The sequence below is a fragment of the Canis lupus genome, chromosome 37, assembly GCF_048164855.1.
Source record: "Canis lupus baileyi chromosome 37, mCanLup2.hap1, whole genome shotgun sequence".
NCBI lineage: Eukaryota > Metazoa > Chordata > Mammalia > Carnivora > Canidae > Canis > Canis lupus.
Window position 1 is genome coordinate 10,584,296 of NC_132874.1, and position 22,283 is coordinate 10,606,578.

The 22,283-nt window shown below is 40.5% G+C and overlaps 1 long non-coding RNA gene across 3 annotated transcripts in view; it reads right to left on the bottom strand.

The window, feature by feature from the left end:
* Positions 1 to 11,731, bottom strand: part of LOC140626045 (uncharacterized) — a 45,260-nt gene extending 33,529 nt beyond the window's left edge. For all 3 annotated transcript variants that reach the window (XR_012025294.1, XR_012025292.1, XR_012025293.1), the window contains exons 1-2: positions 11,373 to 11,731; positions 9,273 to 9,354 (exon numbers count right to left, since the gene is read on the bottom strand). This is a non-coding gene — a long non-coding RNA (uncharacterized lncRNA). The remainder of the gene's footprint in view (positions 1 to 9,272; positions 9,355 to 11,372) is intronic.
* Between the last annotated feature and the right edge of the window lie 10,552 nt (positions 11,732 to 22,283).

Genomic DNA, 22,283 nt, shown 5'->3' on the forward strand with positions numbered 1-22,283 from the left:
CAAACAGCATCACATGCTACAAAGAAATCATTCATAAAAGGAAGAGTCAATCAATGTGGCAAACTTCATCATTCTCTTATTTTAAGAATTGGCCACAGCCACCCCACCTTCAGCAATCACCACCCTGATCAGTCTCAGCAGCCAGCATCACCAAGGCAAGACCCTCCACCAGCAGAAAGATTAGGACTTGCTGAAAGCTCAAATAACATTTAGCATTTTTTAGCAATAAAGCATTTTTTAATGAAGGCATGTACATTTTTAGATAAGATATTATTGCACACTTAATAGACTAAAGTATAGTACAAATATAATTTTTATATGCACTGAGAAGCCAAAAATATATTTGATTTGCTTTATTGCAATATTTTCTTTATTGCAGCAGTGTGAAACTGAACCTGCAGTATCTCTGAGGTGTGCCTGTATATTCCTATTTAGTGATGATTTTGCATTTAAAATACATTTGTGTTGGTTTTTTTTTCATTTGTGTTGTTGTAAATAAAGCTCCAGTTTATCTATATATGGCATTTTGAATCCTTTCTGCTATGACAGGCATAAGTAAATCGTTTCTATTGCAAAGGGCATGAGTGCACAAACATTGCAGGGTATGGTGCTGACAACTACCTCAGAGTTATTTAATCAGAGCATGCATGGTGGGTGCCTGGGTGGCTCAGTTAAGTGTCTGCCTTCAGCTCAGGTCATGATCTCAGGGTTCTGGGATGGAGCCCCACATCAGGCTCCCTGCTCAGCGGGGAGTCTGCTTCTCCCTCTCTCTCTGCCCCTCCCTTCACTTGTGCTCTCTCTCAAATAAATAAATAAAATCTTAAGAAAAAACATGCATGGTATGCAACCACCACCAGCAACAGCATACGCCTCTCCAGTAAGGCCAGGACGCTGCTTCCCCAGTCAACTGCAGGAAGAAATCCCACATCTGCAGGTTCTCATCCTAACTCCTCCCTCATCCTCTAAAAAAAAGTCCCATCATAATGTTTATAAGGTTGTGACTTCCTTGAGAACAGGCCTATCCACCTGAGAGCACCCAGCTCACCACTGTGAATACAGTAGGCACCTAAAATATTTCCTGAATTTTGCATGGGGAAAGGAAGGAACAAATTTCTTACTCATTTCTGCATCCATAGGTTTTAAAAGTCAGAGGAAGTAAGATTCAGATTCCTGCATACATTTCAGCCCAGCAGTAGATTAATTTCAGGCTCCTCACTCTGATGCTGCAGGATTGAGACAGCTAGCAGCTCAGCAGTGACTTCTAAGGGCAGGGACAGGTGGAAAGTGTAGGGAGATGGGGTAAGAAAGAGGTGACACAGTTGGTCTGAGATAAAAAAGATAAAAGGGTCAGATAGGAACAAGAAACCATAGTCACTGCCATGAATGGTCTCAAGGCAAGTGGGAGGAGCTGCCCTTTGACCTTTCCATATTTATATCTCAAGAAGCAATACTCTGTAGGGTTTTTCTCCCTTCAGGACTGCCTTTGACATTCATTCTAATCATAAACGTCAGAGTTGTTACCAACGAGTGATTACCTCCGTAACTTGGAGGTTGCCAGGATACTCCTGGATACTAAAGCCTCCTGAGGTCAGTCTTGCTATATATTTTCTTTTAGCTATTTTTTTTTACCATCTGATTTACCAGTCATTTCTTTGACTCTGTGTGTGTGTGTGTGTGTGTGTGTGAGTGTGTGTGTGTGTGTGTTTAGGGAAAAATAACTTATTTCAGCTAAAAGAAAGCTTCCTTTTTAAGTTTTTACGAAGTCAAAAGAAATTCTGAATTTGAGATCATATCTTTAAGAATGCTCTGGGCTATTCTTCAAAGGTAGTTCTTAAAATATATTGGAAATAATGTAGTTGAGTTAAAAGCAAAGTACTAAAGTTTTGCTTTTAAAATAACTAGTATGGTACGGAGCCACTTCCTAGTTTTCATATAAAATCCTTGAGAAGCTAAATCCAAAACGAAAAAAAAAAATCTGTGCCTTTAAATTTTTTCCTGCTTAAAGTTTGTCTTTTTTTTTTTTTTTTGGTAATTTATTTTTGCATTTATTGTTGGATAATGATGTACTGCAGAAATATATAAAACACAAGCTGTCTCTTATTCTGTTTGGTGATAAAATGCTCAATTAAAAACAGGTTATGTTGCATGCCCTTGGCATCCTGTGCTGATATCGTATTGTTCAGTACATGTCACCCTAAATAATTTCACATGCATCTGTTTTATTAGTAGGTGCTAATTAAACATGCATCTTGTGGAGTGACTTCACATAGGATCATTTTGCAGTTTCCTGTATTATTTATGTAACACTTTGTAGGATCTGTGGGTCACAGATCCTACTATAAACTTTTCCTCCTAAAATTATTAATGAAAAATGAAGTCCCTCTCTAATAGTATGTTTCCAGACATGCTTGGAAAAATATTCCAGGGCAAAATTTAAAACAAACAAAAATATATTACTAATATACACTATATTATCCATTTTCCAGAAGATTTATAAGCCACTACAAATGTTCATTGGTTGAGAGTAATGCTCTCTTTTCAATGAAGATCCACAATTCTCCCCGGTATCCATCCGGTCCTACTGTCAGGACCAAAATATCCATGCAGATCATGGTCAGTATGAAGATGCCTGATGATGAGCTCTTCTGGTGCAGGAAGCTGCCTTACCTAACAGCTCTGCATGGCACAATAGATCATATGCACTGCTCCAGTCTGGCCAACGTAGGGCCGCTTCTTCTGTCCCTGGCTTCTTTCCAAATATGTGTCAAAACTTCAAATCCTCAGCCATTAATCGTTTTAGAAATGGCCACCATCCTTTCTTCTGTTCTCCGTGCAGTGTTACACCACCACAGTGGTCTATCATTCAAGTCAATCATTCTACAGCTAGGTCATGTAGGTAGTTCTGTAACTTTAGGGCCCTGGACCATCCTGGGTCTTGCTCTTTTTCTTTTTTTTAAAGATTTTATTTATTCACTTATTTTGGAGAGAAAGAGACAAGGCAGGGGGAAGGGCAGAGGGAGAAAGAGAGAATCTCAAGCAGACTCTATGCTGAACGCAGAGCTGGACACGGGGCTCCATCTCATGACCCTGAGATCATAATCCAAGCTGAAATCAAGGGTTGGATGCTTAGCCAACTGAGCTCCTCAGGATCCTTATCCTTCTTGCTTTCTTTTCTGAAAAGAAAATAAACCAGCATTTCTCAGAATACTATGTCCATAAACTGAAAAAAAAGTGTCTGGGAAGTAAGTTTTGACTCTCTTGATTCATAAGGTGTATTAGTATATGAAAGGTTCTAAGAAGCCCTACAGCAAAGAAACTTGTTTGGCTCTGCTTAACTTAATGTCCCACAAGTCATGGGATCTGAGAACCTTTCTTATGATCATATGTTGCTGCCTTCAGAACTAGCAAGAAAATGTTTTGAGAATGCCATCCTAGACAATCTTTAATAGACTGTTCTAACTATAATGGATACTCTAGGATTCCCTTCTGGGATTCTGCTGTTCCTCTCACAAAGGATCTGAATGCTTAGGTCTCAGCTCAGTTAAACTAAGTGACTCCATATAGTCAATAGTGAAAAAAAAATTGAAAACTGGCTTAAGCTTGAATCTGGGCAACGGATCTGCCCACCAGTCCCATAGTTCATGGCATTTACCACACTCACACTGCAGAATACAGTACATTAAATCTCTTAACGAGTGACTAATACGCCACCGTGATGGGACAGACGCTTGGGGTTTTAGCCAAGTCTTGTAAATTTAGCAAAGAATATCAGAGCAACTCCTTCTGTTACCCTAAATGTCATGGACTCTTACATTTTCATGAAGAACACACAGGTCTTGGTTTTAAAGGTCTTACATGAGCACTTTCATTGAAAATCATAAAGTTTGCATACATTGAGAACATGAATACTGCAGTTAGCCTATCTGGAAAGTTCCAGTGGGCACAGGGGATTCTGGAGGGTGGGGGTTGGGAGGTGCCCATTAGATCATACCTCAGCACTCTGAGAGCTCCCATGAGCAGATGTCAGGACCGATCCCCACAACGAATTTTTAAATATAACACATATTGTCTGGCTCTACTGTCTAGAATTGAACTAAGTAAACTACAAGACCCCCAAAAGCAGAAGCGAGTTTGAAGGTTGGCCTCCATGTTTTGCTCCACACACTTCACTACACCAGCATAATCTAAATGGCTGCTCTTCTAAGGAATCACTCCTTGTTTCTGAATCTAGACTACTTAATTCTTGCTGTGGTTTTACTTCAGCATGAAGTTCATGAGACAGAAGTCTGTGGAAGGCAGACTTAGTTTTGAGATGTCCATATGTCTCCATGATTGCTGGCGCCCTACTCCACCTAGTTCCACCTGAGTTCTATCCTCATGCTTTGGTTTTGATTCTAACTTTGCTGTGCTCCTGACAGCTCAACTATTTTCAGAGAAATGGCTTCTCATCATTGGTTCTATCTTGCCTTGGCTCACCTAAATCTGGCCTCCCATCCTGAATCCAACTACAATTACAGAAAATACTATATCAACAGGTCCATTGAGGTGTGCTGGGGGCATAGGCAGAGAACAAAGAATGTCCAGTATGTACAAATAGACTAAGTACATAGCAGTTGGACTGAGTCATTTTGCAATCAAATGGCCACATTCGAGTATAACACTTGTGTAAGCCTCTTGGGTATAGTTTCATGAACTTGCCTTGTATATGAACTTGAGCCACCATGGATTGCTCAACTCAATGCTCATCTTCAGGAAGCCTTTCTTGACTGCCTGAGCCCAAAGAATCTCTCTCTTTTTTTTTTTTTTTTTAATTTATATAGCTCCGGTTGTCTGCACCCACTGCCAGGAACTTACCATTGTCTCTCACTGGATTATCCGATGGTCTCTTTGGCTCCATTTTTACACAGTACAGTCTTCCTAACTAGATGAGAAGTGTTATCTTAAAAATGTTTATATCTCCCACAATAAAATAACAAGGAAATATTCCCATAATTCTATCAATTAGTGTGACATGGAGCAATGAGATATCTATTTAAGTGAACTGGAAATTGAGATAGAACATGTGTGTTGAGTAGGATTGATGGAAAAGGAAGAAGACATTTAGAGGCAGAATGAAAATGGTAAGAGGGAAGTTCAACTATCTGTTCCCGAGTCTGGTTTAAATTGAACATTGCCATCTTCTTTGTTCCTCAAGGCTTTCAGAATTATCTTCTTCTTTTCATAATTACCTACACCAGACAAATTATACAGCAAGGGTTTTCCAAAAACTCCTAATGCCCCCCTAAAACAAGCACAACAAAACTCCTAGGAGGGGCACCTGAATGTCATAGTCGGCTGAGCATCCAACTCTTGATTTTGGCTCAGGTCAGGATCTCAGGATCTCAGGATCATGGGATGGAACCCTGGATAGGGCTCTGCACTCAGTGGGGAGTCTGCTTCTCTCTCTCTCTCTTTCCCTCTGCTACTCCCTCTGCTCTCTCTCTCTCTCAAATAAATAAATAAATTATTTTTAAAATCCCAGAAATTCAGAGTTAGTGCCTCCCTACCCCTCTGACAGCTCATGAAATGCTCAACTAAGGTGAGAAGAAAACTCTGCCAAAAATTCTTTCCTCATCTCTCTAACTCAACATGAGCCTCAACAATCTTTTGGAAGCTAAGACTCGTGTTCCAAAGAGCACAGTGCCCTACTTAGAATGGTTGTAAAGTCAGAAACTCTCTTCTAATTATCACAAACAGTAATTTGGTTTTTCTTTGAAATAATTTATGCCTCGGAGTGATTAGTTTGTCCTCTTTACATATTCATATCTTTGTGTTAATCTATTATCTGTAGCTATGCCTTTTCCAGTTTTGTAAAAAAGCATTTTTAGAAGGATAAGCACTGGTTTCTTCATGGTAATATTTGATTAACCTCAATAAGTGATTTGGCAAATTGTTTGCTTTTAAAGATGTAAATGTAAATGTGAGGGGAGAGTTTTCTTTCCAAAATAATTATGACAGTGCCCAGGTGACTTAGTGAGCCAAGATACTCCTAAACACTTGGGCCTAGCCTCCACTTGGGAATCTGGCTGCAAAATGCAGAAAGACTCTTCAATTTACTTTTAGACTGATGGCTGTAAGCTGTCTAATTGCAAATGAGTAGTTGCAAATGCCCCACTCCTCAGAGGCTAGGGCAATTTCCTTCCGTCTGTAATTATTAACAGGGGCAAATGAATATCCATCTGGGAGGATATTAAGAAAGAATCCCCATAAAGAACTAGTAGCATAATGAACTCTATCCCAAAAATATATCAGATAGGTAGGCCTGTGGGTGGATTGAAAGGGAGACCTATATGGTTTTACAGTTACCTAAAGCAGCAAAAATTATAGAAGTCAGGACAAGAGGATGCCCCAGAAGTAAGACTCGTTTATCTCTAATTATTGGTCTGCTATCTGTGTTCTCACATCTACCTCCACCTGATACTGTCCAGTGGAGTCAGGAGACCTATATCATATGCCTGGCTTTGCCTTATCCTTGCTATGTGGCTGGGGGAATTTTATATCATCTCCGAGTCCCATCCTGGGTTTCCTATTCTGAAAATGAGGACAAAAATGTGTTGCCTCCACTCAAGATGGTAGCCATGAGGATAATGTGTAGTAATTTTGGAACTGTCTCAGCGTCCTTAAGAGCTCTGTGTCTGCCTCATTGACAAGACAGGTCTAAGGGAGACCTCCCCCAAGTCTCCCTCCTTGTGTTCACAGATGGAACCTCTGTGTTTCCCTGCATTCTGTTATTTGCCATCCAACCCCAATTACAGACTGCTCTGATGAGGACCTTCTGCTCCTCCCCTTGCCCTTCCCACATAATCTTCTTCCAAGTACTTAGAACTTCCCAAGATGGCCTTCAGCCAAAATGTAGTGTCCGGATCCTTTTTGATCCACACTCAAGAGTTCTAGACTAGACCAGTTCAATCATACTCAACCCCTTGTCCTAAAACTCTGACAGGGACATGGCCTCAGGCTTCAGCTTGCCAGGAAGGGATTTAGGACCGGTTGATATGTGAAGGTGCTGTAGACTGTATAATTCTACAATATTCTATTGTAAAGTGGCCACTGCCAAGGTCATTTTCATGGATAATCCAAAAGATCCTTATAGTTTATACAATACTGGGGTGTTCGCTGAACCTTCTGAGGCAACCCATTCCATCTGTGGATAGCTCCAATGATTGAACTGGAATGTGGGTTCCAGTGTGGTTCAAGTGCTACTCATTGGTGCCATACAGAAACCTTATCAGCATTCTGCATAATAATTATATACATATTTAAAGACATTTTCTTTTCTGCCCAAAAGAAATCTGTTTTTTTTTCCTGTTGTTTCTCGTGGATATACTGCCTAATTCTGCATTGCCTTGTTTTCTTCTCTCTTAAACACCTCCAAAACAAAGCAAAACAAAACACCCACCTCCAGTCTTCCTAGCTTGATTGTACTACTAATAATGGCCAGTACTAACATTTAGCTAATAATCTGCCAACTTCTCAACAAGATTCTGATGGATGCTTTTGCGAAATTTTTAGTGAAGGTCCAAATACAGACTAAGAATGAAGTCCCAAAAGTCTAGCTTATTTCCTTATCTGCAAGCCTGGTGCATTATCAATGAGAGAAATCAATTTTATTTGACATGATTTATTCTTAGTGAATCCGTGCAGGTTTCTGGTGATCACCACTTCTTCTCAAAGTAAGCCATTTTAGCATCTTGACCAGAATTCATTTTCATTCTCTTTCTAGAAAGCAGAATGGGTTCTCAGTTTTTGGACATTCCTTGTTCTCTTTAACTCCTCCCAGACTAATGACAACGTTCCAGCCATCTCTTTAACAACATCTCTCATTTTTATCTTTTGATAAGAGACGAAGGGAAGAACACCATTTGGATTGAAGAATAAATGCCTCTAACTGTGTGTGTCTGGGGTAGGCACTTTCTGTGTAAACCTGTTACTTCTGAGGTCCAAGAATTCTCTTCAGAGAGGCCGGTGAGTTGAGACAGGATCCTCTACCACCTTGAAAAGCCACAATCCACAACCCTCCTGGTTCGTGCATGGTCCCAAAGAGCATGCATTATTTCCTGGTAGACAGGGTCCACAGCATGCATAGAAAGGAAATAATCATGAGCAGAATCAAGAGGGATAGGCGAGTAAATGAGGGATGAAATGAATGAACATTAGAACCTGTGTTTTAAAACTTCCCAATGTGCAACGCCCCTAGAAAAGAGAGAGAGAACTATATTTGTCTCCATATTTCTCCACTTGGGTTTGGCATAATCAGCAACATCTCTTCTGTGAGGGAGAAGACAAGTGTCTGCTGGTCTGGATTAAGATGCATTAACAGGGGAAGCATATGGTCATTTACGCAGGGCCTGTTCCCACTCTGTGCCAAGGTTAACAAATTAATAAAAAGGAAGCGTACCGCGTAAATGTTGAACCTCATTAAGCATGAGATCATCACTCCGAGCTATCTTTGTTTTACAAGAATCTAAATGAAAGAAATGCAAGCCCCACTTCCATACATGCTCGCTGAAAATCACTCTTAGAATAGCTGATCATACTTTTGAGGACAGACAACAGCAGTTTTTAACTGGAAGATGGTGAAGACAGCTTCTGTTCTAAAAGAGTTTTATTGAGATGGTATTGGAAGAAACAGCGTTATTTATTTAAGTACTGCATTGCATTTTTCCTTTGTTCTTTCAACAGGTTAGTAATTACAGAAGTAGCGATTAGCCTTGATACAGAGTACACAGAACGATAAATGGATACTGTGCACAGTGGAGGGGCTCTGCCGTGCCAAGCTTATAATTTTCCGTTGGAGCTAATTATCCTTATTATACTGCATGACTCTTTTTTCTTGAATTATGAGTGGAAAAGTGCTGAATAGAAATTTTTTTCCAAAGTGCCCTGAACTGTTCAGGGAAATGGGAACCACAAACAATGAAAAGCTTGTTAGACAATGAGAGCGATCATCTATAAAGGGATTCTGAAGGAACTTCTCTTTTCCTGCACTATAGAAATGTAAAGTGCTTATCAGAAAAATGATCTGGGGGGGGGTTGTTTTGTTTTTGTTTTTGTTTCAGTTTTCCCATAGGGATGATAAGAGAAAGAGCTAGACTCGGCCACCGGCCTCCTCCACCAAACCAACAGGAAGAAAGACGGGAAGGCTTGGATATTTGCCCAGGGCCAGGAAAGGCATGGAGTGTGGGGGTGCTGGGTTGAGACGCAGGGGTACAGTGGAATTTGAAGTAACCTACCTATCTGTGAAGTTAACTCCCCAAGGGCCAGACCGCTCGGTGTGAGGAAAGGCGTGGAGATCCTCCCTGGCCCAAGTGCCACCTGTGAACCGAAGTGAGCCGAGAAACTCGAGTCTGCAATCCAGCTACAACAATCCCCCCCTCTCTCTTTTCTCTTTTCCATGGCCCCCTCCATTATACTGATGCATCTGAGCAGAATCCCACAGATGGTGCATGCTTTTATGAGCTCAATCCTGAAATTTAGTTTGAAATTTCCCCAGTGTCCTCTGTGCTTCTGTCTTTGCAACAGATGCACTTAAATGTTAGCAATTTATTTGTGGCCTGTGCTACAACCAGAGCTAAAGAGGGGAGAGAGGACTGTCATAGGAGGAGAAGCAGAGCTATCAGAGCAGCAGGATGCTCCACACCACCTCACGGCGGGCCCAGCCAGCGAGCCACACAAAAATCAATTTTGTCTTCCCCTCCAGTTCAAGTTGGCGCTATGCAGAAGATGTTCAATCCAATTATCCGGGAGGAAGTTCTCTGCTTTCTTTAGCCTATCCTGCTAGCTTTCCCACGTGACAACATCTCATTTTCCGTTGTTACCATTTAGCATGCCTCTAGAATCAGAGGGACGGGATGCAAAAGTTCATGAGAGTCCAGGAGGCAGATTCTTTTTAAGGACACAGGAGCTCTGTAAGGTGACACCATCTAAGAATACAGCGCTGGTTCCAGGGTAACGTGTGAGTCAATCCTTTTATTTAGTATGTCAACAGTTATATGCTCATTTAGCGGTACTAAAATATTCTTGAGCAGAAAGTTATGGGCTTTCTGTGTGGGCTAAGAAATGTCAGCCCAGATAAGCAGGCAATTAACAGGAGCATAATGTTATCTTCAGCTAAAGCAATCATCACACATGTGATTAGGAGGTGATATGCAATTTCCCAGAGAGGGGCATGCACTAGTAAAACACAATTAAGGCTGGGAAAATATATGGGGGAAGAAGCCACTTCCATTGTTGCACTGGGATAAAATCCCGTGTATGCTTGTGGTATTATTATATAGGTCAGATAGGCCACTGGCCAAATTGTCCAGATCCCGTTCCCTGTCCAATGGTATTGGAAAAGCCGCTCTTTGACCCCATGGCTCACAACCTTCTGCCTTGATACAGAGTGAATCTGGTCGCCTTCTTCACCTTCACCTTTTCCACAAGACTCTTCATTAAAATGAAGATGTTCCAATGTCACCAAGTCTAAGTTTTTAATCATTGTTGTCTCTAACGAATTGGGTTGAGTTTGAAGTTCCTTTAACAGCCAGCCCTGGAATTTTGACTCTGCCATTTGTTTCTTGGATGACCTACACAGGTGATTTCAATCTGACCCTCAGCACCCTCTTCCATGAAGGAGAGACACTAATAGCACATATTTTAAAGTTCCTTAAACCACTCTGCAGGAATGTGGCAAACACCCCTTCAGTAAGAGGCTACACTAGTATCCAGTTTCTTTGCACACACAAACTAGGTCACGATGCTTGCCTGACGTGTCTGATCTCCAGTGGCCTGGTTGGTAAGTACAAAGCTTTAGAGTACTCCCTCACTCCTTCTGGTGAAAATTAGTTTTCTAAGGTATTCAATTAGATAATTTATATTTTTAAAAAAGCAAAAAAATTAAAATTAAAAAAAATTTTTTAAAAAAGCTTAGCACTGTTGGTGACATTCTAAGAGCTTGTAACAAACATTTGTTATTTATAGTCATCATCATCATCATCATTATCATTTTAAATAATAACAATATTTACATTTGAATAATATAGATTAAGTAAATTTATATTTAAATAATGACATAATTAATAAATATATGTTTAAATAGTAATTTAATAATATTATTTATAATTATTATAATTATTTTATAAGCATCATGATCATTTAAAATGAAGCAGCATGCATCACATAATAATGCCAATATTGTACTCCTGTATTATAAAAAGACAATGATGCCTTCAGTAATGGTCATCACCATTTGCAAAATGTTAAGTAGAGAGGTTCGCTATGAGTATCAATAGGAAATAAGCTCCAAATGGAGAACGGTTTTTCTAAAATCCAGATCTGATCATATCACTCACCTGCTTAAAACCTTCCTTGGCTCCCACCGTTCTTAGTTTAAAACCCAAACCTCCCAATGAGACTTCAGGAGGACCTCATGATTGGCTGGGTCTTGCCTCAACACGTCCCTCCAAGCACAGGCTCCTGGACTGCAGTGTTCTTTCTTCCCCTCAGCCACCTCAATGGCTGACAACCACATGGCCTTTAGGGGCTCACTTCAGGAGGACTTCCTCCTAGAAACCTTCCCAATTCTGCACGCCTGAATTGGCTGTCTGGCCTGTCTGATCTTACAGCCTGGTGGAGGGCTTTTATTTTTGTTTTTGTTTTCTGTCAAAGAATTCTCTAGAATTGCCTCTTTTCTTCTCCCTCACTAGCCTGGGAGCTCTGTGGGGGATTGTGAGCCTGTTGAATTCACCACTGTGTAAGCACTATGTACTTATGGTTCATTTACATAACAAATTTTCTTGAGTCTCTACATATGCAACGCTAAATCCTCCATCCTCTGTAATGTGAGCTGCATAGCTCAAATGGATTAGTAATTTAAAATTAGATTTAGCCTAATACACATACATACCATTCTGCTCAGATTGGCTTATTCTATTACCTTATGACATTAGGAAATTCTAGGTGGTGGTCAAGGTTTGGGACATCTGCCAATAGCTTTACACAAGTCAGTTTTTACTATTAACCACAAAATGCCTTGGTGGGTGGAGCTAATGAGAGACAATCCAGGCAGGGCAGTAGGAGACAGTCTACTGCTTATGTTTTCATTGGGGGGGTATGGGAGGAGGATGAAGCCCCTCCCACCAAGCCATCCTAGTCCCCCAGGGGCTGGGTTTCACCAGGGCCCTCTGCCCTGGTGAAATCTCTGGCTGGTTTGGAGGGTTGGCAGGGTCAGCTTTAAGGATCCATGGTGGCCTCCCAGACTTCCCAACCTCACTTCCCAATTAAGCGTCGGAAGCCAGCTTCTGGAAATTCCAGAACACAGGAGCAAAGAGAGCTGGGCCTCCACACAGATCTTGCAAGGCTGCTGATCCTGAGAGGGCGTTCTGGGTTGTCAGGCAATTCTGACAGATGGTGCCATTCCCCCACTAAATTTCAACACCTGAAGTTCAGATTCTCTGATTAAGGGAAGGAGGCTTTGTGTTACTTGTTGACAGTTATGAGCTATAATCATGTTTAAATCTCCCTGCAAACTGTATCTGTTATGCCAAAATAACTCTGCAAAGGTTTACAGCCTGCTCAGAAGAGTAACTCCTGACGTTACTAGATTTTTAAACAGCTGAGATGTAGCGCTCAGGAATTTACGTCCATGGAGATTCATAGATTTTGTTAAGTATATACCTCAACCATAAAAATGAGAGGGGCCAATTTTGTTTATGCTCTTATTGTTTGCTTGGCTAAAAGTCAGGTTGCCATCCTCCGAGACGACAGAACATGAGTCAATGACTAAGAAAACTTAAAAAGGCTTAGATATGGCTGCTTTTAGCTTTCTGAATTGCTGGCGCCCACTTAAAATAACAGATGTGCTAATATTTCCCCTGTGTTACACAAATGGTAAGGGCAGTGGAAAGCTGATCTTCTCATATTTCTTAACAGTTTTAGTTCGATTATGACCCTGCACTGCAAATGCTAAGATCTGCTGGAGCTTTATACTACCATTATTTTCCTACCGGTTGAAGCTGACAGGAGATCAGTGAATGAATGGAAGACTCAGACACTCCTTTTCAAAGATTGTGAGGCTTCTGTTAAATTCTCCAATAGGACAGATTAATTATACTAATGTGCCAACATAATTATGATAAGGATGTGAATAAAATGAATGTACAGGAATAAAATGTATTTGCCTATGTAACTGTTGAGTTCTGCCCTAGGGGAAAAGAAGTCTGGTGTTTATGTTTAGTGATTTTTTATCTCCATTCTGTCAGAAGCAATGATCATACTGTTGCAGTTAAAATGCCATTCCCCTTCAGATAGACAAGCAGAAAAGTCACGTATGTCCCAGAATATTTCTACCAGGGGAGCATCCGTGTTGGCAGGAAAGGTCAGAGTGATAGCGTTAAGGTCACTAGTAGGGTTTTAAAAGCACAAGCTTCTCCAGTTCTTCTCTATTCTTCTCTACTCATCCTCTAAGTGCCTGACCAATGCCCCATTGTGAGGCAGCCACACAGGACTTGAAGAGTATGGCCAGATTGTACAGTTGGCTGCTTCTAGGGAGTAACTCAGGATGCCCTTTCTCTTGCCAAGCATTACAAACAAAGGCAGGCAAACGTCTGCCTGCTGGAAGAGTACACCATCTTGTAAATCACCTTGATGACTTAAGTCAAGTGACTCCAGCTCTCTGGAGGAGTCACTAAGTTCAGGCAATGCCCTGGTGGCACACACCACCTGCCTTGGACCTTTTTATACTCCTTTTTTCACTTCTCTTCCTGACATATTTGCTCTTTGCTCTGATTTCCCTTCCCTTTTTTTTTAATTTTAATTTTTACTTTATTGTGATAAAAATACGCAACATGAGATCTACCCTCTGAACAGATTTTTAAGTATGCAAGACCAACTTGTTAACTGTTAGGCACCATGTCGTATAGCAGATCTCCAGACCTCATTCATCCTGCATTACTGAGGCTTCATGCCCATTGATGATCAACTCTCTCTTTCATACTCCACCTTACCCCGGGCTACATCTCAGCTGTCTGATCTCTGCTTCTCCAAGTTTGACTATTTCAGATACCTCAGACAAGTGGAATCATGTAGCGTTTGTCCTTCTATGACTGGCTTTCCTCTTCCTTCTGACTCAGCAACCTTAGACCACAAATTAAAGAGGGAGCAATGGACAGTGAGTTGAACTCCAAAGTACAGAGGCACTTGAACAGTGATTTGATGTGGGGAGTTGGGCTTTATACTCCTCTTAGAAGTACACATCACTGTCTCCTGAAGCAGCTAAGCCAGTGAGCATCAGTTCTTGCTGACTCATGATTCCACCATGACCGGAGAGTCTTTGAACCTTAAAACTGGGGTTGTCTGTGGAATTATTAAAGACTTCCGAGACTTCTTTACAAGACTGAAATTACATCCTTTATTCTCTAGATCATTCTGTTTTATGAGCTACAAAGTAGTTCTGTGACGGATCCACTGGTTGGAGTAAGCACAGGCCTCTCTTCCTGGTAGGACTCTGGTTCCATTACATGGGGACTTCACTATTTCTCTCCATATTCTGGAAATAGAGGGCTTACTTTTGTTTGTTGGTTTTGGTTTTGTTGTGTTTTGATTGAGTAATAGCCTTCTATCTTTTTTATTTATTATGTATTTATTTCTAGAGATTTGTTTGTTTATTTATTTATTTATTTATTTATTTATTTATTTATTTATTTGAGAGAGAGAGTGTGAGCAGGGGGAGGAGCAGAGAGAGTCAAGCAGACTCCACATGGAGCACAGGGCCTGATGTCGGCGGGTCTCCATCCCCGGGTCTGGAGATCATGACCTGAGCAGAAATCAAGAGTTGAACACTTAACCAACTGAGCTAACCAGGTTCTCCAAGTGATAGTCTTTTATATGAAGTTCCAGATTTACTTTAAGATTTTGAAATAAAATAAAATAAATTTGCATGAGAGTTTTGGTTAGGTTTTGTAGATTTTTTTCTGGTGAAAATTTTTTTTTAAATTATCATGACCAACAGCTTCAGTTAATTATGGCTATTGATCTGTGTGATGTGGTGTGGTGTGGTGTGGCAGTGGTCCTTTTGACTTTTGCTCTATATACATCTCATTAAAATCATGACAAATTAAGTATAAGTTAAGTTATAAACATTTTGAGCTATAATAATCTGAAATTTAAAAAAATTAATTTACAAAAACATGTATTACAAAAACCAGATTATCTTTTATTTTTAAGACTTTATTTATTTATTTAAGAGAGAGAAGTAGTGAGAGAGCATGAGCGGGAGGCGGGGAGGAGAAGACTCTCTCCATCCCAGGACCCTAGGATAATGACCTGAGCCAAAGGCAGACACTTAACGGACTAAGCCACCCAGGCGCCCCTCAAATTATTTTTTTTCTGTAATACCATAGATTTATTAACCTTATAAACCACCTAAGCATTTCTTAAGTATAATTGACATATAACATATCAGTGCAACACAATGATTTGATATTTGTATTTGATATTATATCACAGATATAATGAATCAATATTATGTTGCAAAATGATCACCACAATAAGTCCAGTTGACATCTATCATAGTTACAAAAAAACTCTTTATTCTTGTAATGAGGATTTTTAAGATATACGCTCTTAGCAACTTTTAAATATGCAATATGGTATTATTAACCATGGTCACCATGCTGTATATTTCATCCACGGGACTTATTTATTTACACCTGGAATTTCCTACCTTTTGATATATTTCACCCATTTCACTCAAGTTATCTTTTAAAAGTATATTTCTTCTAGAAATCGGTAAAATGCTGGCTATTCCAAAATGATCCCAGTTGAAGAAATAGATTCAGTAAACGGGATACTGTTTATCGTGTAATAATACTAACATAGTATTTATGTATATTTTAAGCACTGAGTAAAATAATCTTATGGTCTCTAGCCATCATAGAAAATCAGCCGAGTCCCTAAGGGAAAGTTATTATAACCTGCCCCTCCCCATACACACACACACACAGACACACACACACACACACACATGAGCACATCTTTGGACATTAGCCTGTAAAGCATCTCTAAAGGTCTTAGGGCCAATTAGCAGTTTCTATAAAGATCTTTACTTGTGGAATTACAGGGAGTCAGGCATGTCTTAAAAGGATGCTGAATATTCTTTAGTAGCTCATACAGAAATTTTAGCTGCCTTTTAAAGATAATTTCCATTTTAAAAGAAGCAAACAACAACAAGGGGAACATATACAAAAATTTCTGAGAAACACATGTACATTTAGAAATTCAACGTGTAAGTTTATCAACAGCAGTGGCAAGAGAATTGGACGCGGGTTGAAGAGAACTATGTTCTGTCCTTGTCCCACCAGGAACTCTGGTGACATGTGTACTCAATCTCAATTCTTTGAGCCTCATTTTCTTTCCCAGAAAAGGGAGATAACATCTTTCAGCCTCCTGGGGTTATTGTAAGGCCAAAATGAGAGGATTGACATGAAGCACTTTGAAAAGTTGAAATCTCTGAGTAAATGCAATATCTCATTATAAAAATAATCCAGACTCTGAAAGGTCTGGGGTCATTGAAAAATAAATAGATTATTCATAAAAAATAATATGCTTAGAAAGGTCAGACAATAAGTTCTATGGCTGTACATGTTCTTTTTTAAAAATATAGATTCTCTGCCATTTTTTGATAGTTGAGCATCTCTCTCCAATTCCCCTCATGGCCTCTTAAAGAAAACTGTCTGGTGTTTCTGGGATTAACTTTAGCTAATTATTTAAATCACATAAGCCTAAGAGCTGAAATACACCTTTTTCTAGAAATTCAACTTAATGAGACACTTTCCCATCCTAGAATGGTTTTCTTTTTTTTTTTTTTTTTAAGGTTTTATTTATTTATGCATGAGAAACACAGAAAGGGAGGCAGAGGCAGAGACGGGCAGAAGGAGAAGCCGATTCCTTGCAAGGAGCCTGATACGGGACTCCATCCCAGGACCCCGGGATCACGCCCTGTGCTGAAGGCAGACACCACTCAACCACTGAGCCAACCAGGCATCCCTAGAATGGTTTTCTAGTCTTGATTTTTCTTTCTTTTTAATCTTTTTCCCAATGATATAAGCAACATGTGATTATTTTAGAAATTTGAAAAATAGAGAAAAGCAGAGAAAAAGAAAATAAAGTTACCCAGAATCTCATCATGTCTTTGAAAAGTTACCTAAATCAAGAAGCAAAATGTCCCTCTTCACACCACTAGTCCCAATCCCCAGACACAACCACTGTTGTCCCTAGGAACATATCTATCCTTTCTTACTTCTCCCAACATCACCAGCCCAACAACAGAACATCCATATATGAACAGTAATAATCGAATCCAACTGCTTTACAGTCTTCCAACTTTCTATCATATAAAACCATAGCTTTACACATATTTTTTTTCGGTTCTGTCCATCTGAAGCTATATTTTAGTTAAGAGCTTATTAACTCGATTTACAACTTTTCTGTACTGCCACAGATGGAAAGTGGCCTCCATCTGTGCTCTGGCCCCCAGGCTCCCCAAATGCGTGGGGCAGGTTTGCACCAGGGAGCCTGCTGCAGCGTGTGGTCCCTCGTCCCCTGGCTCTGGCTGGCCCTACAGAACCCCTCAGCCGCCATCCTGCCCTACATGTCAAGCCCAGTCCAGGACTTTCCTAGAAATACTGAGGCATTAAACAGAAGACTCAAATAGGAGAAAGTGAAAAAGGTGGCAGGGGACCTAACAGTACATTTATCCCTGTCCTAACAATTATGACACTGTATTATGAAAGCTTTTTTTACCTAACCATTGCTGCACAAGACTGTGAGCTTGTGAGGGCAGCTGCTGGGTCATGTTGCAGGCACAAACAATAGCTCTTGAAGCAGCAAAATGAGTGGCTGAACAAACAAGTGAGCAAATGAGAGTCCTGAAACCCTGAAGTGAAGTGGAAATACAAGATGACTTACGGCTCTCATCAACCCACAATTCTGAAAGCAGACCTCTGAGACAGTATGAGTGAGGCGCCTTTGGCCACCTCATTTCACAGGCATATCTTCCAGTCTGTTTGTGAAAATATGAGTGTCATTAGCCTCTAGTCAGATGTGATGTTTCCACCCTGAGTATGACCACTAACACGGAGTGCTCTAGTGGAAGTGGTAACAGCTTTTTAAAATTAATGCATCATCCATACAACTGAGATAAAACTTGGTTGCTTTTAACACTGTGGATGTATTATCAAGCTCCACTGTTTGTTCTTGAGTTTGACCACATATCAGCCAGAATTGTGATTTTTTTTGACCCTTTGAAGTGATAATGCAGTAAGGAATCAGAAGAGAGCAAATATAAGGTAGGTAAGGGTCTGTTCATGCATTTTAAAGGCAGTAAAATAAGTCGTGTCAGCTAAATTCAGAGTAAAGTTGCTAGTGTTGATAAAATGGCAGCCAAAATCTAGGAGAGCGTTCTGCTGGCAGGCCCAGAATGACCATTTTTATCTCTAGGATCAATGTTTATACAATATAAAGGAATCATAAAACAAAAACACAAGCATCACTGAAATGTGGGGTCAATTTCTCAGCTTGCCTTTTGCAATCACAGAATCAGCCATGAAGCTGGGCTTGGATTTTCAGACCTATAATCTGGCAATTCTATGTTTAGGGATTTTATCCTGAGGAAATAATCAGCAAGATGCACAGATACACAAAGATACTCATCATAGCATCGCTTATATTAGTGAAACACTGAAAGCAATGTTAATATCCTACTCTAGGAGAGTGGATACATAAAATGTGGTGTTTGGAAACCAAAGGACAAAACATTACAAAACCATCCAAAATCACTGAGTACACAAAATCGTGGAGGGTGGGGGGGGATAATCACAGCATATCCCATAGCATAGTGTTAAATGAACAGTTTGTAAAACAGTATCCAAGGCGATTCTACTGTTGTTTATAAAATTCCCAGGTATGCATTGAAGTCTGACCAGAGTGATACACAACAGCGTTTTACCGTGGTTATCACTGGGCAGTAATTAGAGGAGTTTTTACTTCCATCTTTGCTCCTTTCTCTATTTTATAAATTGCCTACGGTGAACTTGCGATAAAAAAAATAAGGTTTTAAAAAAGGATGACAGGGTTTCAATTTGTGATGTTGAAGATGATCACGTTCTACACTGGACTTCCATTCTGCAAAGATCCCACCCAACACTCTCCTTGCCCACTTCGTGTTGTTGGATTGTCTCACTAGATTGGATGCTCTTTTGAGTGTATGTCTAGTTCATTTTCATGTTCCCAACAGGAAATACAGAAAAACTCGCAAAGCTATCCTGTGTTTTCTCAAAGATCCAGACAAAATTAACCTGGGGAAATCCTGAATTCTATGCCACCATGGAACATGGCCTCCATCCTCTCTTCTGGTATGGGGCACACAATAGTCACTTAGGTTTAAACATCATAGGAAACACAATGTGATGGGCTCCACCTGTGTCTGTCTAATTTACATATACTTTCATAAGCATTTTACTATTTACTGTAGAGGCACATCACTCAGGTTTAAATAAATAGTTGATGAAACATGGTATTGGCGGCCATTTCAATAAAACCCTGAGAATTAGTCCCTTGTTCAGAACATAATCCTCATCACTACATTATTTCAAAGAGGAATCAAGTCTTTTTAAAATCTTTTTCCAGGACTGGTCCCTCTCAGGAAGTGAGAGAAATGCTTTCACACCAGCGGTTCTGTGTTCTTCACTGGGGGTGGGGGAGCGTGGGGGGGGAGGGAGTGCCCATCACTCTACCTGAGCCCTTGAGTGGCCCTGTTTGTAAAGATGCATTTAACACACACCTTAGGAGATTTATGAGACCCAATCAGTGTCACAGTGACCAAGCCCATTTCTTGGAAGGTCTGTAGCAGGTTTAGACATCCGTGCATGTGACTCTCTGGCAGGTAATTAGGGACAATGCAACTGGTCTAGACTGGGACTTTTCTGGTTCCAGCACACTGAGCCAATCGATATGCATTCATCATTACATGCTTATTGTTAACATGATTCAGCTTCAGTGACTCATTGGCATCACACACAGGACAGTCTGTTGTGTCTCGAGACAGGCAAGAGAGTTTAAGGAATTAAGAAACATTTCCCCCCCCCCTTTTTTTTTTGCCTAAAGGTGCTGAATACTCCAGTGATGAGCAATAAGACCTCACTGGTGAGGTAGAGAGCAATGCAAGCTAATGAAGTATTTCGTTCAGTGTGCGGATGGCTCCTTCTCAGCATTGTCTGCATGGCTGAGCTAGCACACAGCATATGCTGCTTAGAATTGTAATTATTTTTCATTTATAGATGCCTCATCCTTCCAACTTCGTTATATGCTCCAGAAGGGTAGGGGCCACATTGCTTCCGTCTGGGTCTCCAGCACCTTACACCCAGCCACAGGGAGAGTAGGCACGCGGCAATGGTGACCAGTGATGGTTGTATCTCGGTGACTGTGATGGTGCTACTGGCAAAATCTGCTATGCTGACCAAATAAAGGTAAAACTTTTAAGAGGTGCTGTCAAGCTTGATTGCCCAGTGAAACTTCTTTGGCCTGCTAATCACTGAAAAAAACAGGCTCTCTCACTCATATGAGATTTCCCCTCCTTCCTGTTCTCAGCTAGAAATACCATGAGAACAGACTGTCTCACAGTGTTTTCAGATTTCCACTTCTAGTCCCTGCCAAAAGCAGGAAGTGCAGAAGTGGGCGATAATTCTTTTTTTCTTTTTAGAACACTTTATTAAAGAGTTTTGGTTGTTACTTGTTTTTCCCCTTGAACCTCATTAGAATTAATTTGAGCAATACTTTGAATTTGCATAATGATTTTCTTATAAGGCACACAAAGGGTTTTGCTTATCAATTCCACTCCGCGGGAAGGGAAGGTAGAAAGAGTACAGAGGTACAGAATATTAGAGTTTGAGGGCACCTCGGGGATTTTCTACTCCAGCCTTTTTTTTTTTTTTTTTTTTTTTTAACTAATGAGAAAATTGAGACCCAGAATTATCACTTGTGAAATTTCTTGCTCTGTGTTGGCACCTACCCCCTTGAGCCTCACACTGTCATTCCTCTTCCCCTCCTACCACAGAGTGACACCCTTGTTCCTCTCATCTTACACTCATACCACCTGACCTCCCACTCACCCACCAAACCCCACCCCCATCTACTCTGTCCTTTCTGGTCTCCTGCTCCTTACACATCAGTCAACACTTTCATTTGGTGGGAATCAAAAGCAGATTACCATCACTAAAAGTGCCAAGAGTGGTTCTTCACTGTGTCTGACAAAACTATTGAAAATGGAAGGAGAAAGGAAGAAAAAGAAAAGAGGAAGAAAGGAAGAAAAAACAGTAAAATATGAAAGACAAAGAGAAGGAAGCATAGTTTCATCAGGGGCCAGGGAAATTATTTCCCTATTACTGGCCTGGTATCTTCTTTCAAAACCCTACAAGTTCTCAAAATGCCAGCTGTGGTTGCTGCTCTATGCAAGGTGCCATTTTGGTTCTATCTCCTTGAGGTATTTATTCTCCCTCACCTTGCTCTGCTATTATCGCCATATCTGATGAGTGTATCAGAGCCCAAAGAGGTCAGTCCTCCAATGAGAGCCAAGGTGAAACCAGAAGTTGGCCTTCTAGGGGCCATGGGTTGAATTGTGTTCCCCACAAAATTCCAAAGTTGAAGCCCTAACCCCCAGCGTGACTGTATTTGCAAATAATATTTTTAGGAGACAAAGTTCAATGAGGTCATAAGGTTGGGACCCTAATCCAATAGGACTCGTGGTCTTACAGAAAAGAAAGAGTTCTGTCTCTGTCTACCCCCCACCCCCACCTCTGAGAATTCCCGGAAGAAAGGACATGTGAAGACACAGTGAGTAAGAGACCATCCACAAGACACCTCAACCTACTTTGTAGGTATAATGATTTCCCCTCATTAGACTATATCTCAAATAACAGACCTAAACTAAATTGTCATAGGACTGAAACAAAGTGACAACACAGAGCAGGTCGCAAAAAGGCAGGTGATCATTCATGAGTGAACCATGTTCACTCCAAGGCAGATTTCCTGGGAAGCTCACACAGCTATAGCTTTAGGATGGACACACTTGCATGGGCCCCTTCCTAAGCCTGGACCCTGATTCTGTATTCATATATTTTTATTTTTTAAAATAGAGCCATCTGTCTCTCCTAATTGTATGTATCTCACACCCCACATCTCACTCTTGCACCCAACAAGTATTTATTTTG